This window comes from Microcaecilia unicolor, chromosome 5 (assembly GCF_901765095.1).
Source record: "Microcaecilia unicolor chromosome 5, aMicUni1.1, whole genome shotgun sequence".
In the NCBI taxonomy this organism is placed as follows: Eukaryota; Metazoa; Chordata; class Amphibia; order Gymnophiona; family Siphonopidae; genus Microcaecilia; species Microcaecilia unicolor.
Genome location: NC_044035.1, coordinates 243,093,011 through 243,110,474, shown reverse-complemented (window position 1 = coordinate 243,110,474; position 17,464 = coordinate 243,093,011).

Sequence of the window (17,464 nt, the reverse complement as noted above, 5' to 3'; positions counted from 1 at the left end):
TTCCTCGGAGTGTGTGTGTTTTACAGAGTGTGTGTGAGAGTGAGTGTGTGATAGAGAGAGAGTGAATGTGTGAGTGTGTGTGACAGAGAGAGTGAGACTGGGTGCGAGAGTGTGTGTGTGAGAATGAGAGTGTGTGCCAGGGGCCCCCCTCTCTCCCAGTTCCAGGGTGGCCCCGCCCCCTCTCTCCCTCCCAGTTCCAGGGTTTTGCCCCCCTCCTTCCCTCCCAGTTGCAGGGTCGGCCCTCTCCCCCTCCCTCCCAGTTTCAGGGTCACCCCTCTCTCTCCCAGTTCCTGGGTCCGCCCACCCCCCCTCCAAGTTCCAGGGTCCGCCCTCCCTCCCTCCCACCCACCCACCCAGTTCCAGGGTCGTTGCCCCCCCTCTCTCCCTCCTTCCCAGTTCCAGGGTCGTTGCCCCCCTCTTCCCCCCCCCCCCCTCCAGCCACCCTGCGATGTTTAACTGCAAAATTAGGGAGCTGTGTAATGTAATAAAATGCACATGCAAAGTTGTGAAGCTGACTCAGTGTTTGTAAGGTTCATAGGATTTGTCAGTCTGTCACCATCTCTCTTTGCCCCGCTCTCGTGCCTCTGATAGGTCCGCCGCCCTTGACGTCATCATGTTTTGACGCGAGGGTGGGACCGAGAGAGATGGTGAGAGACTGACGAATCTGACGAACCCTTCAAGCCACGGAGTTAGCTTCAGAACGTTGGAGGTGCTTTTTATTATAGTAGAGATGTAGATAAACATGTACTTAGCGTCTTTTAGCTCCGCAATTGCTGGGAACGCCCAACAGCGAGCTCCTGTTTTGCAGATGCTTCTAAGGAGCTGAACCCAACAGTCTTCTACATCACCCTAACATTAAGACAAATTCAAAATCAAAAACATTGCAGAGAGAGATTGGAGAGCTCGAGGTACTACGCAACCTTTTTTTTTCCACAGCTTCTCATTTCTCCCTGCATACTATTCCATTGAAATTAGAGTGTGATGTTTTTTGGCATCACTACATACAATGACTTGACAGAAGATGCTACTCAAATAGCAAACCCCTCCCAAGCCCTCCTCCAAGCAACAACGCAGAAAAACTAATTCAATAAGTCTTCTTTCTGTAGGGATTGAATAAGGAAGAGTCAGGGCCCTTTTACTAAGGTGCGCTGAAAAATGGCCTGCGGTAGTGTAGGCGTGGGTTTTGGGCGCGTGCAGAATCATTTTTCAGTGCACCTATAAAAAATGCCTTTTTAAAAAAATTTTGTGCCGAAAATGGACTTGCGGAAAATGAAAATTGTTGTGCATCCATTTGGGGTCTGTGACCTTACCGCCAGCCATTGACCATAAAGTCTCACGCAGTAACTGGGCAGTAATGACCTATGAGTGTCAAATGCTACTTGGCGCGCGTAGCTGATGCGTGCCAGAAAATAAAAATTATTTTTTGGATGTGCATAGCGGATGCATGCCAAAAATGAAATTACCACAAGGGCCACGTGGTAGCCAGGCGGTAACTCGGAGTTGGGCGCGAAGGCACTTACATGGCTTAGTAAAAGGGCCTCTCAATTTCTAATGAGGCCCTTAGATAGAGAAGAAAAGGAAGGGTACTGGGTATGAACAAACTAGCTTTTTACTCCTGTTAAGTCATGGCATTAAAGCCACAGCATTAGAGCGCCTGCACTCGGCCATCAGGTCTTCAGTGCATTTCTTTACATCTTCATTGAATAGCTAATACCTTCATTACCAAAGGATTTAAGGGGCCCTTTTACAAAACCACACTGAAAAATAGCCTGCGGTAGTGTAGACGCGTGTTTAGGTTGTGCGCAGAATCATTTCTTAGCGCATCTGTAAAAAATGCCTTTTTAAAATCTTTTGACAAAAATGGACATGCAGCAAAATGAAAATGGCTTGCAGTAAGGTCTCAGATCCAAAATGGATGCGTGGCAATTTTCATTTTACCGCATGTCCATTTTCGGCAAAAATGAAAAAAAAAGGCACTTTTTTATAGGTGCACTGAAAATAATTCTGCGTGCGCCCAAAACATGTGTCTACACTACCGCAGGCCATTTTTCAGCGCACCTTAGTAATAGGACTCCTACATTCTTTATGTGAGAGGTCCCACCATTCACTCTCCAGGCATACACCAATATCCCCCTTACACTTATATAAGCCTGAGATACGTAAGTATGGATTTGACAGACATAGGGCCCTGTTTACTAAGGTGTACTAGCATTTTTAGCACACGCTAATGCAAGAGACACCCATAGGAATACATGGGTGTCTCTAATGTTAGCACGCGCTAATTTTTAGAGTGCACTAAAAACGTTAGCACACCTACAGCACAACTTAGTAAACAGGGCCCATAGTGAAGGGCATTTCCAATAAAATGTCCAATTTTGAATGTTTTGCTAGAAACATCCAAAAATTGTGGCGAACAATGCCATTTTGGAACCTGAAAAACATCTATTTTTTGGTTCAAAAATTGCCATTTTCCTAGATGATCTGTGCTCAGTATATTTTTCTTTTGGGACCATTTTGGAAAATAAAATGTCCAAGAGAAAAATACCCAAAACCCAGTCTTTGGGGTGTCTGGAGGCCATCATTCTTAATAGACTGGCCATACAGACTTCCCAGCAAAGTCGTGGGGCAGCTTAGGGGTCACTACAATGGACATAAAAGGTCCCAGATACATATAAAAGGTTCCAGGTGCACATCTCACCATTATCCCCTTATATTGTATGGTGAATCCTAACCCTAACCCTGATTTGGATGTCCATATTCTGAGTTGGAGTTCCTTTCTAAAATGCCCCTCCACATCTTTATCTATCTATATATAGATAAATGGATAGATATACTATAGATGGATAGATATACAGTATATAGATAGATAATAAACCAAAGAAAATTCTTCCAGCACTTATTGGGTTTCATTTCTGTGCTTTTAATATCAATAATAAAGTTGATTTTCCCAGAAGAGACTCATGTCTTTTTTCATCTAAGCTAGCAGGATTGTAGATTTGTTTTGCAATGCTGAAATGTTTTCATGCTCAGCATTTTTTTATGTATTAATGCAAAACATAAATGCTTCTTTTTTTAAATCCTAATCACACTTGACCTTAGTTAGTAAAAGCATCAGGGAAGAAGTGAAAATCCCTTTGGTTGTTTCCATTTCTCTGTCATTTCTAAGAGTTAGCGTGGTGCACTAAGGCTAGAATTATAGTTGAGATTAGAAAGGATACCCATTGAAAGAGTCTGTTTATGGCTCTCTCTTGTCAGCCATCATGGCAAATGAAAAAAATCTATTGGGCTTATTTCTACAATTTCGTCTTGGTTTTCCTTGCTTTGAGGATCTATCAATTTTCCATTGGCTTTCAACCTGCTCACTACTTCCTCATCTTCCCCTCGCTATGTTGTAATTCAGTTTATTCATCTCTAAGGCCTGATTCTTCTTCTGTCTGTGAAACCAAGAAAAACATGAACAATTTCTTTTTATGGCTTTTATTATTTTTCTAAAGCAAAATAGAAGCTTCAGAGCTTCTGATAGACACTATCTGATGGGTATGTTTATGATTTTAGATGGTTATTCAGAATATTTGGGCAGTGAATTTTGTACTGTATGCATACCTAAACTAGATAGATTATCAAGGATGTATGTCAACGATTGTATAGGCCAATCGTTTCCTAAGACATATATATTTGGCTGCAGTAGACAACCCATGGGGGTGGACAAGTAGCCCTATGGTTGAAGTAGCAGGCTGGGAATCAGAGGGCCCAGGTTCAAATCCCACCCCAGCCACCTATGTCCTTGGGTAAACCATTTAATCCTCCATAGCACTGGGATGGCCAGGGATGCCACTGGCATCCTCATCCCCCTTAGGGCCTGCCATGCAAACCATCATTCCTCTGGAACCATTCACAGCATTGTGCACAGGAAACAGGGAGAAAGACTGCTCATACCAAATACCTTAGTCCTCCACCCTTAGCCCTAAAATGAGTGCCATGTATATACAGGATTAATGTGTAAATTGTTTGCCTTCAAGGGCATTGGTATGTCAGTTACTAAGAATTTCCACTGGGTTGATAAAAGATGAATGCATAACTTGAGTAAAGTATTCAGCATATAGGATGAGTAGTCTTATAACAGGATGCCTACTTTGTTCAGCATTAATGCATGTTATATTTATTTTATAAAGAGAAATGATCCTCCGGATTCTATATAGTGCGCCTAGCATTCCACGCTGAAATTCAGGCATATTCCTTAACTATGTGTGTGACTTAACTGGCTTAACAAGCCAATCAGCATTGTTAACAGCACTTAACAAGCAATAATGAGAACTAATTGGCAATAATTAGAATTTATACGCACAACTCCCTAAGCATAGTCTGTAACACACTGCGCCTAAATTTTAACGTGCACAGGCAAAAAGTAGCATTGTTTTGGGTGAGATAATGGATGTTTCATGGCCATTCCAAAATTTACGCACATTGTATAGAATATGGCCTTCTGTGTCTAAATCTACATGCCGGAATTTATGCCACATTTTCATTGGTGGAAGTGCGTAGTTTTAAGCACTAGGATACCAACTAAGCATATTCTATATACTGTGCCTAAATCTATGCACCGCTTATAGAATGTGCTTAAACGGAAATGTTTTCCATGCAGATTTTTTAAGCACCATATATAGAATCTGGCCCATGTTGCATATCTGTTTTAATAAATCACCCTCCCAGGAATTAGGTGCACAGAGTTACACTGATGTCCCAGTTATTATTACGCACGTCATGCATTTCATCATATAAGCACATAAATTGCAGCTGTGCCCTAACGCCATCTCCAGTAATGCTCCACTCATTCCAGGTCGATTTAAGTGCAAAGAGACTTTTAATACATACTTTTACATGTGTATAGCCTGGCCAATTTTATAAATATCTACTTCTGCATGTTAAACAATGTTTTACGCATGGAAATGCTTATAAAGTTACCACCTATAAGAGGTGATTTCATAACAAGGAGCCTAAAAATGTTTTATGCACCTCTTTTAAGCCTAGATTAGAAAAGCTATTTTAAATATTGAAATATTGGCACTCACTTTAATCTAGGAGATTCTCAAATATCACAATTACAATTACAAACAATCCTTGTATATCACATATATCTTGTATAGCTCAAAGCGTTTAGCAACAATAAGAAGCCAGACATTCCTGGATATTACAAAATAAATCAATTTCTAAACTAAGGCCACAACATATTTTTTTAAAGAAAGAGGTTTTTTAACAATTTTCTAAATGGTCTATAATCTTGTATTGCCCTTAAATTCTGTGGAAGGGAGTTCCATATCTTTGCTGTTTAATAACCCAAAGTCTATGGCCAATAGGTTTTATATCTTAACCATGTTTCAAGTTTATTAGGTATTTTCTACCCCGCCCAATCAAACAAATGTCTGAACGGCTCACAATCTACTTGCATGGGAAAAGGAAAGGGATCAGAAATAACACAAACTAAGATAACAAGATATATTTTATTTTGCTCACACCTTTTTCAGTAGTAGCTCAAGGTGAGTTGCATTCAGGTACAACCAGGAGGGCTCACAATCTAAGTTTGTACCTGAGGCAATGGAGGGGTGACTTGCCCAAGATCACAAGGAGCAGCAGTGGGATTTGAACTGGCCACCTCTGGATTACAAGACTGGTGCTATAACCACTAGGCCACTCCTCCACTCTAGGGAGACAAAAAGGAGTCGAGGAACAACTACAATATCTAATAGGAAAGAGAGAGAGGGAGCAAAGTCAAGAACAATGGGGAAGGGAAAAACGCTGACAATTTAGACAACTCTTCCAGCTAATGGCCAAATTCTTCTAAATACAAATAAGTCTTTAAGTCTGTCTTGAACTTGGCAAGAAAGGTTGATGCCTTCATGATCTCGGATAGATAGTTCCATAATTGAGGAGCCTATATAGAAAAAAAGAGAACAGCGTGCAGAGGCTGAGAAGATGGCATGGAGAGATGGGACCACAGGGGGTGTGACAGTTCATATGGGAGAAGGAGTGCAGCAAGAAAGGAGGGCTCATGGGTCATTCAAATTTTAAAGGTTAACAAGAGTAATTTGTATTGGAGTCGATAATGAAAGGTAGCCAATGGGCAAGACCAAGCTCGAAAAGTAATTGTAAGAGTTCACGAGATGCGATAGCAAGGAGTCATCTACCTGAGACCCTGAAAGCATCATCTTCCCTTGCCCAGTTCAAGACAGACTTAAAGATGGTTATAGGCAGGGAAATGGGCATTTCATGGACGTTTTGACATTTACACGCCTAGTTATAGAATATGGCCCAGTGTGCCTAAATCTACGTGTCGGGATTTATGTCATGTTTTTCTTGGTGTAAATGGATGCATGTAGATTTCAGTGCTGAAATATCATCTACACTTATTCTATAATCGGTGTCTAAATCGATTATAGCATGCACTTAGCACTGAATTCAGCACCAATTTTTTAAGATGCCATATACAGAATCTCCCCCAGAGTGGGTATATTCTATAATAATGCACGTAGGGTCCCTTTCACTAAGCCATGTAGGCGCCTATGCACGCCCAATGCAAGTCAATTTGGAGTTACCACCCGGCTACCACATGGCCCTTGCAGTACTTTCATTTTTGACCCACATCTGCTATGCGTGCCAGAAAATATTTTTATTTTCTAGCGCGCAGGTGGTAATTGGCATTTTACGTGTGTAGACCATTACTGCCTGATTACCGCATGAGACCTTACCACTAGGTCAATTGCTGGTGGTAAGGTCTCAAACCCAAAATGAATGCATGGCAATTTTCATTTTGCCGCACGTCCATTTTTGGCAAAGATTTTAAAAAGGCATTTTTTCAGGTGCGCTGAAAAATGATTGTGCACACTCCCAAAACATGCATCTACGCTACCGCAGGCCATTTTTCAGTGCAACTTTGTGAAAGGGCCCTATAGATTTTAGAAACACCCATTCCACGCCCGTAACCATGCCCCCTTTTCAACTATGCAACTTGAAATTTACACACATCTTATTACAGAATACACGTAGCGATTTGTGCATGTAAATCATAAATAATGCCAATTAATGCTAATTTCTTGTTAACATCTAATTTACAGCACTGATTAGCTAGTTAACCAATTAAGTTATGCACATTGTTGTAGAATACGCTTCGATTTCCACACGGAAATTAAGGCACAATATATAGAATTTGGGGGTTAGCACCCATTTTTTCTGGTACCCATTTCTGAGTGCTATTTATAGAATTTCCCCCTCTGTGTATTAGAATCATTACAGGGACTAAGCATCAATTGTAGTCCTTAATGGCTTGTGTTTTACTACAGTAAATAACAATGACATTCTCTTGGCTGAACGGTTTACATAGATTTAGTAGCAGCGTAGAAATAAGTAATAATATTAGTACAGTAGTAGGTCTTCTGTTTGCAACTAATTTGACCCTGCCTCATAGTTAATAAATCAAAGTGCTTGTCTCATACCAGCTAAAAGTAAAGGACCTTAGTAGTCTGTTTTCTTTTATCTCAAAGTTAAAAACAGCTACTTTTCACAAGAAAATCTCTCTAGTATTTACTGAGCTACTTTAAAAGCAGGTATCAGAAGGATGGAGCTGTATGGCTTTGGGAATAGTTTCCAACAGAAATCTGTAGAAGGGGTAAGTTGAGGGAAGGGCTTGTGTTGGGATTGTGTTTGAGAGAGGTTGAAAGTGTAGATGCTGGGGTATGAGAATATTTTTTGTTACATTTGTACCCCACGCTTTCCCACTCATGGCAGGCTCAATGCGGCTTACATGGGGCAATGGAGGGTTAAGTGACTTGCCCAGAGTCACAAGGAACTGCCTGTGCCTGAATATGTGCATGTGTGTGTTTTGGGAGCTTTGGAAATGTGGGGAAGAGGCTTTGAAAATGGTTTTGGTCAGTCCCCTCTACAGCTGTTTCAGTTATTTTTTTTTCCTTTCTCTACCTCTGAGGAATGAAATAGTGTCCAGCATTGTACACCTTCTATCAGTTCCCTATACGAAGCTGTGAGGACATTTTGGAGGCCCTGTTCTCTGCAAATACTAATCCAACGTTCCTGGTTTTACATCTTGTCTAAGATATTCACATTTTCTTCCTATGTGCCAAATTTGGGAATTTCCATCCCTGTTTTAAGGGTCCTTGTACTAAGGTGTGCTGAAAAATGGCTTGCGGTAGTGTAGGTGCGGGTTTTGGGCACACGGCAATCCATTTTTCAGCGCGCCTGTAAAAAAGTCCTTTTTAAAATTTTTGCCAAAAATGGACATGCGGCAAAATGAAAATTGCCACACATCCATTTTCGGTCTGAGACCTTACCGCCAGCCATTGACCTAACGGTAAAGAATCACACGGTAACCGAGTGGTAATGACCTACGCGTGCCAGAAAATAAAAAATATTTTTTCAGGTGCGCGTAGCAGATGTGCGCCAAAAATGAAATTACAGCAAGGGTCATGTGGTAGCCATGGGGTAACTCCATTTTGGCATGCATTGGGCGTGCGTAGATGCTTACGTGGCTTATTAACAGGGCCCCTTAGGACATATGTCTTTCCAACATTCCATTTGCAGAAACCACAATAATGGAAAAAAAAAAGTTCCTTTTAAGGTGTAAATGAGTGTTTGTGGGAGAAGCATGCATGAATGTCTTACCCTCACCCAGATCTCCCTTCCTAATTTACCAGCAACTTCCATAAAGGGGGATTTAAATAAAAAGTGAACGAGCAAAAAAAGCAACCCATATTAGTGACCTTTTTCTCAGACAGCCATTGCTGTGTATTATCTTTTGGGCAAATACGCAATCTAATTCTCCATTTATGGGTCTCCATCAAGGGAAATGAACTTCTGTTAACTTGGAAAGTCTTTCTCAGAATTTCCTGTGAATGGTAGCATGGGACTCTGGAGTCCCACATGGACCAGGAGTGGTTTAAAACCACCAGCTGTAGGTTTGTTTATTTTCTTGGAGTGGTTTACTGCTTTTCACAAAACCCCTTGCTGATGGAGGGTGAGGAGGGGGACTTGTTCCAGCAGCTCCTGTTCTTCTCATTTTTATCTCCTATTGAGATTTTTGCTCACATATTATTGCTCTGCTGCTAGTATAGAGCACACTCTCTGATCAAGTCCCTTTAGAAAAAAATACAAGCAGGTATTTCTTCAGCTGAAAGATTTCTCTCCACCCCAATCTTTCTATTATTTATCACAGACTCCCACAATTCCTCTGTGCTCATCCCAACATATCATACTTTTGGAACCATTGCAAGCACAAGAATGAGATGATTATTGCAATGAGTTGAAGCTAAGCCTCCCCAGCCACATTCCTTTATTATCATATTTCATTTTATTAATTTATTTTCTAACCAGGGTGATGCAAAGAGAGCAAAGCAGACTTTGATGCTTTGACTGTGTCAGAGATATCAGAGCTTAGTAGAAAAACCAATGCTCATTTTAGAAGATTTTTCCTTTTTCTTTTATTTATGATTTGTTGATGTTAGATTTTCTATTTTGCCCCCTCGCCCTATAGGGGGAAACACCACCCCTTGCCTTCCCCCAACCCTCACAAAACAGTGACTGAAAATAAAAGTGAAAGCAGGCAAAAATAAAAAAAAACAAAAGGATTTTGAGAGGCCTCTGGAAGTTCGCAAGCCTATGTGTGTTCTGTACATACTAGCCTGCAAACCAATTTTAAAGGTGAAACCCCTTATGGAGCTTCCTTTTGAAAATGGCACCCCGATATAATAGCCCCGACAAAACAACATTGTAACACAATAGCCCTTGACAAATCAGCCCCTAACAAAATAGCCCTTGACAAAATGGCCACCCCATAAAATTACCCTTGACAAAATACCCCCCTTAACAAAATAGCCCCCTAGAAAAAAAATAACACATCACAAAAAAAGATGATAAACTACAAGTGAAATCTTCACTGATAGACTCCTACCAACGTTGCATTGTATAAAGCATATATAAATAAACAATATTCTATAGCTACCAACTGGTACTGATGATCTGTTTAAGGAAACTATTCTTCCATCAACATGCTAATTAAAAATTAAAAAAAACAATATTGTCATCATTTTCATAGTCTTACCAACATTATCCTGTTTGGCAAGGTAAGATTATTAGGGAAAAAATGCAGTGCCGTATTCTGGGTAGCATGATCGGGCCCTTTTGTCGGGAGGGGGGGGGGCTAATTTGTCAAGGGCTATATTGTGGGCAGGCTGTTTTGACAGTGGCTGTTATGTCAGGGAATATTATATTGGGAGCTTTTTTTGTTTGGAGCTTTTTTGTCGGGGGCCATTTTGTCGGGGCTATTTTGACCAGGTACCTTTGAAAATCAACTGGCAAGTCTGTCCCTTAGGGAGAATTTACTTCAAATAATTTGCTGATGCTAAAACTATGCAGGTTAAATCAGATAAAAATAGCTAACGAGACTTGAAAATGAACCCCCTGTGCTTACTACCTGGATTTGCCTCGCCTGGCACCACCCTAATCCCACTTCCTGTTCTCAGCAGAGGACCCAGAGCAATTTACAAAGGAGTTTTTTCTATGGCTATACACAAATTTACCTGCAGAAATCACTTTACAAAAGAGAGAGACAGAAACAAACTAGCCCTACGCCCACAGCTCACTGACTGGGATGCCGAGCCCTGAGGCGGTAATTTATAAAGAGATAACCAACATTTAGGTGCTGAGAACACATGTACATGACCAGAATATTGGTTTATACATGCAAATGTCAATATTCCAGCCGTGCACTAGCCTGTAAAATGGCACCTAAATATGATGGTGTGTACTTTGAAGGTGGGCATAGGCAGAGTCTGGGCGGAGCATGAGTACTGTGCACTGTTACATGCATAAATTATAGAACACTATAATTTTCATGCATGCTTTAGCAATCTAGACCTGAACGTTTACATCAACTCTATGGCTGGTGTAAGTGGTTGTGCCTAAATTATATGCGTATATTTGTGCTAGGATTCTGTAAAGGAAAGTAGGTGCTTATTTTCCTATATAGAATAAGTTCCAAATAGGTACCTTATGGTGCCTAAAAATAGGTATCTTTTTATAAAAATTGCCCCTTGAATGCGTATTTTAGAATTTAAGACTTATGATGATGATACTGTATTTCTGATCTCGCAGGTGCTTTATTGCAGATGACAGAAGCTGTTACACAAATCTAAGAATGGTTATATATAGACAAGGTTTTAAGAATAATTTCCAGAAGACATAGCTATTAATATTATCACAGAGACAAGATTTATTGTAAACAAATAGTCTTAATGTTGCTGGGAATCCTGTACAAGTAGGTGAGCTAGTAAAATACTTAGGACTCATTTTGGACCAAGGATTGACTTTTAAACCACTCCTTAAGGTGGTGGTGAAAATTATTTTTTTTTTTTTACAAATTGTGGTCATTGCATTGGCTAATAACTTATCTGTCCAGGTAGGACGTTTAATCATTACAAATTATCCCAAATGTATGACTGGGGTTCTAAAGAGCTTACAATCTACTCTATAGCTATGGTATGAAAGCATAGGCACTCAGGTGGAGAAAGCTAGTGATGGCCATGGGGACCACACTCAACTCGGAGGCTGAAAGCATCACATAAAACATTTCTGGAGCATTTAAAGACACTTAAGAAGTTGATGGTTGATTGTCTTCTGGATGTCCTGGGTATCAATAGGGCTTTCATACATCGCAAGGCTTTTGGGTTTATGCCAGGTACTTAGACCTGGATTGGCCACTGATGGAAACAGGATACTGGGCTTGATGGACCTTCGGTTTGTCCCAGTATTTGTAATGGTTATGTTCTTATCTGTATCAACTTGTGTTGCCTGGCAGGGCTTTTCAGAGAATCACAGAGGCCTGGGCAGGTGCAAACTAGGAGGCCTCAAATATAGAAGCAGTTGAAGTAGATTTTTAACTGTAGAAGTGAGCAAAAAAATCAAATATCTGAATTAAATTCATGCTCAGTTTTAAAAAAATATTAAACAAATAAATGTTTTTTATAGACAGAGGCCCCTTTTAAATGTGAGGCCTGGGTCAAATGGCCCTGCCTGCCCCCGCTGAAAGGCCCTGTTGGCTTATTGTAACAGGTTATAAAACTATATGCCCAAGATCGTTTTGTATACCATGCAGCTGGCACAAAATTCAGCACTGTGACTCATTAGTAAGATACCATGTTGGGATCATACTACACATCTTTAAATATCTATACACTGGCCATTGATAGAAGCACAAGTTAAATTTACTGTGGGTTTTTAAAGTTTTGTGGTTGAATATGCCACTCTCTTTAACAGAACTGTTTACAAGACAGCTGGCTGTGCGCAATTTGTGCTTGCAGTCCCAGTGTCTATAGGATATTCCTTCCCTGTGAACAGAAAAGAGGTTATCTACTAGGAACTGTGTGTTTTCTACCGTTACATGGCGAGATTGTTGTTAAGGCTTTTAAAAGGGCAAATCTATTACTAGATAGCCCTAGCCCCCCTGCACAGTATAATTTCAGTCTTTCCAGAGCTGCTTCTTTTCGTCCTCCTTTGCTCATCCAGGGGCAGGTGTAGGGGCAGTGCCAGAAACACTACAGATTATTCTTAACGAACACGAAGGTTGGTTTTTGTTTGCTTCTTTCATACAAGGAAATCTAGTAGGTACCCCGCTCTACCTCCTATTTCAACTCACAGAGAGGAGATTGTAGTCCCAGAACAAATAAACAAAATGTTAACCAGATCTGTAGCAATTCTATGGTCAATATTGACTAGGCCATACATGCTTTGACCACTAGGGATGTGCATTCATTTAAAACAACACGGCAAATGTCAATACATATTCCATCTCTTTGGCAAATGAAAATGAGCAGTAGAAACCCAAACAGTTTTGTGGGGTTTTTTGGTGTGACATTAATCGTGCATATTCTTTACTCTTTTTGTGAAGAGTGAGCACTATAAGGAAAGATTGCATATCCTTGCTGAGTAGTGAATGTCGTTCACAAATAATGTGCACTCTTCCAGAAGAGTATGTGCTGTTTTGAACATTGCTTCTGTGATGACAGAATGAAGAATAATGAAAACAAAATTGAGCATTCTGTTGAGCCACACTTCCTTGGTGGCGCATCTTGAGCTCCAGTCCGCAACATGTTTCCTGGTGGTGCCTGCTTTTCTGGATGAGCGGGTTTTGCACCGCGCAGGGTGAACTTGCGGGTCACAATCTCCTGGAGTGGCGGGGTGACATCACACCTACCACTCCTTATCTTCGGTCCTCACCGGCAGGAAACTGTTTCAGCAACAAGCCCTTCCTGCATTTGTCTTCTGGAGTTTGCTGACATTTGGATCACTGCATGATCTGACCCTTGCCTGGACCTGACTACGCCTGGATCGCTGCCTGACCTGGCCCTTGCCTGAACCTTTCGACACCTGTTTGCTGCCCGGTCTGATCCTTGCCTGGACCCAACCATAGACACCTTTAACTACTTCTGGCCACCTGAACCTGGGGTCTCAATTCCCAGTGAAAGGTGGTTAGTTAGGTGGAGACTTTGGGGCTCATCGGCTACTTATCACCACTCCTTGGTGCTAGAGCTCACCTTCTTCTCTACTTCCAGAGCATGACACATTCCCAGAAATGTCATGAGAAACAACACAAAACAAACATTTTCTGGCTGTCCACCAGTAATGACCCCAAGGGCACCATAGCTCCCACCACATTGCTGACCTCAAATACAGTTGCTATCTATGACGGAACCAGCAGTGCAGGAGGATCATGCACTCATAGTTGTTTAGTTTTGTTTGGGCAACTCTAGCTTGCTTCTGTCCCCCAAAGGGGTTTGAGGCTGCTTACAATCTATAAACAATATCATATATACTCAAATATATCTTACTAATATAGAAGCTCTTTTACCAAACTGCAGTAAAAAGTGGCAATTTTACCGGCAGGGTAAAATGACCAATTTTTCAGCTTTATATTACATTACATTTTGGTCTTATATTCCACAAAAACCTTTGAAGTTCCATGTGGATCACAATAATAGCTGGAACAATTTATCCAGGAATCACAAAACAGACTTCTTATTCTAGACTATAAATCAACCCACATATTTCTGAAATAAAAAAGTTTTAAGTTGCTTACGATACATTAAATAGTCCCTCAAAGAACACACTGAGGGCCCCTTTTACCAAGTTGCGGGAAAAGGAGGCCTGTGCTGGCATGTGTATGTGTTTTTGATGCACACTGATGTCCCCTTTTACCACAGCGGGTAAAAGATACATCTTTTTTTTTTTAAGAAATGGCTGTGCAGCAAGTGAAGCACTCGCTGCATGGTCATTTCAGGGTGGAGCCCTTACCGCCACCAATTGAGGTGGCGGTAAGGGCTCCAGCACTAACCTGAAGGTAACAGGGCAGTGCATGGCATTATTCGATTACCACCGGGTACACACCCAGATATGACGGCACACTGGGGGTGGGAAGTACCGCTGGGCTACTACAGCAGCCCGGTGGTACACTCTTTTTAGCAAGCGGTAAGCCGCAAAGAGACAAACCTTACCAGATAGCCCTTCCGCAAAATCACTCACAAAGATGTTAAAAAGGGCCCGCCCAAGGACCGATCCCTGCGGCACACCACTGATAACATTCCTTTTTTCAGAGCAAGCTCCATTTACCACTACGCTCTGTCTCCTCCCATTTAACTCAATCAGTCACTTTAGGTCCCATACCAAGGGCACTCAGTTTATTTATCAGTCTCCTGTGCGGAACCATGTCAAATGCTTTGCTAAAATCCAAGTACACCACATCTAGCGCCCCTCCCACATGTAACTGTTTGGTCACCCAGTCAAAGAAATCAATCAGATTCATCTGACAGAACCTGCCTCTAGTGAAGCCATGCTGCCTCGGGTCATGCAGTCCATTTGATCTGAGAACCCTTACGATCCTTCGCTTTAGAAACGTTTCCATTAGTTTACTCACCACTGAAGTCAGACTGACAGGTCTGTAATTCCCAACCTCCTCCTTACTTCTGTTCTTGTGCAGTGGGAGCACATCCACTCTTCTCCAGTCCTCTGGGACAACTCAAGACTCTAAGGAGGCATTGAAGAGGTCAGACAGCGGAGCCGCCAGAATGTCTCCAAGTTCCTTGAGCACACTTGGATGTATCCCATCAGGCCCCATCGCTTTGTCTACTTTTAGTTTAGTTAGTTCCTCACAAACACAGTCTTCTGAGAATCATTCCCGATCTACCACATATCCACCCCCCTTAGCATTTGTTTTCTGCGGTCCTACTCTCGGTCTTTCATCCATGAACACAGAACAGAAATAAGCAGTTCAGTTTTATCCTTATCAGCTTCTGTATATTTCTTCCCCTCAACTTTGAGCCTCACAATGCTATTTTGGCACCTCAAACATCTTGTCCCCTTTTTACCATATCAGCTATCTTTTCTTCCATTTGTCTCTTCACTTTCCTGACAACCTTTCCAGCTTCTCTTAGTTTTTCTAGGTATTTTTGCCTGTATTTCTCTTTCCGAGTCCTCTTGTAACTTGTAAACCCCCTAGTCATGGAGCAGATAAATTACAATAATTAAAGAAATAAATATATAGGAATGTCACAGTTTCAAATAGGGTTCCCAAATAAACTCCACGCAACCAAGGGATTGGACAAGAAAAAAAATGTTAAATATTTTATTAAATGATAAAATAAATAGAAACACTTGTTGGTTATGTTCCTTAATGTTGGTACCAATTGTTAAAGTTTGCTAGTATTAAATAAAAATAGTGCAAGGTGTTAAATACTTTGTGATAGGTTACAAAGGCAATAAGATGTTCAAAACTACAATTTCAGTTACCAAGACCCCGACCCCACTGCTGCAATAACATAAAACATCCCAAACATGTACACAACCCCAATTATTGTATTCAGATCTGATATATATATATTTTTTTCAATTTGTGTGCACTTTTTACCCATATATTGTATTACCTCTTTGATACTTTGTACCTTCAAATTGTGTTACTTGTAACTTATGTTATCCCTGTGATACTTATTCATTGTAAGCCGCACTGAGCCTACTATCGAGCGGGAAAGAGCGGGGTAGAAATGCTATAAATAAATAAAATACCTTTTCTGCTACTGCATTAGAGAACCAGAGCGGCCTTCTTTTCCTCTTCTCTTATTTAATTTTCTAACATAAAGGTTAGTTGCTTTTAAAACAGCTCCTTTCAGTTTTGCCCACTTCTGTTCTACTTCCTTCAGCTGTTCCCATCCAACCAACTCTTCCTTGAGAAATTCCCCCATCTTGGCAAAGTTAGTTCTCTTGAAATCTAGGACCTACAATCTCAAATAAGCCCTCTTCCCCTTTGTCCTAATATTGAACCATACCATTCGGTGATCACTTGATGCCAAATGATCTTCCACAGTAACATCAAAAACAATGTCCTTGTTTGTAAGCACAAGGTCTAAAATAGCCCCATCCCGCATCGGTTCCGTCACCCAGTGCTGAAACAGTTCTTCCTGTAGAGAATCCAAGATCCCTTTGCTTCTAGTCGACCCTGCAGCAAGAATGCCCTAATCAATGTCTGGCATATTGAAATCACCTATTAGTAGTACTTCCCCTTTCCTAGCTATCTTATGGATATATCTTCAATGAAGTCTCTGTCCATTTCTTCTGACTGTGAAGGTGACCTGTATATTACACCAATATAAACTACTGCTACTACTACTACTACTTAACATTTCTAGAGCGCTACTAGGGTTACGCAACACTGTACAGTTCAACAAAGAAGGACAGTCCCTGCTCAAAGGAGCTTACAATCTAAAGGACGAAATGTCAAGTTGGGGCAGTCTAGCTTTCCTGAATAGAGGTATGGTGGTTAGGTGCCGAAGGGGACATTGAAGAGGTGGGCTTTGAGCAAGGCTTTGAAGATGGGCAGTGAGGGGTCCTGGTGTATGGGCTCAGGGAGATTATTCCAGGCATGGGGTGAGGCGAGGCAGAAAGGGCGGAGCCTGGAGTTGGCGGTGGTGGAGAAGGGTACTGAAAGAAGGGATTTGTCTTGAGAGCGGAGGTTATGGGTAGGAATGCAGGGGGAGATGAGGGTAGAGAGGTAGGGAGGGGCTGCAGATCGAGTGCATTTGTAGGTTAGTAGGAGAAGCTTGAACTGTATGCGGTACCTAATTGGAAGCCAGTGTAGTGACTTGAGGAGAGGGGTGATAAGAGTATATCAGTCCAGGCAGAAGATAAGACGTGCAGCAGAGTTCTGAACGGACTGAAGGGGGGATAGATGGCTAAGTGGGAGGCCAGTGAGGAGTAGGTTGCAGTAGTCAAGGCGAGAGGTAATGAGAGAGTGGATGAGAGTTCGGATGGTGTGCTCAGAGAGGAAAGGGCAAATTTTGCCAATGTTATAGAGGAAGAAGCGACAGGTCTTGGCTATCTGCTGGATGTGCGCAGAGAAGGAGAGGGAGGAGTCAAAGAC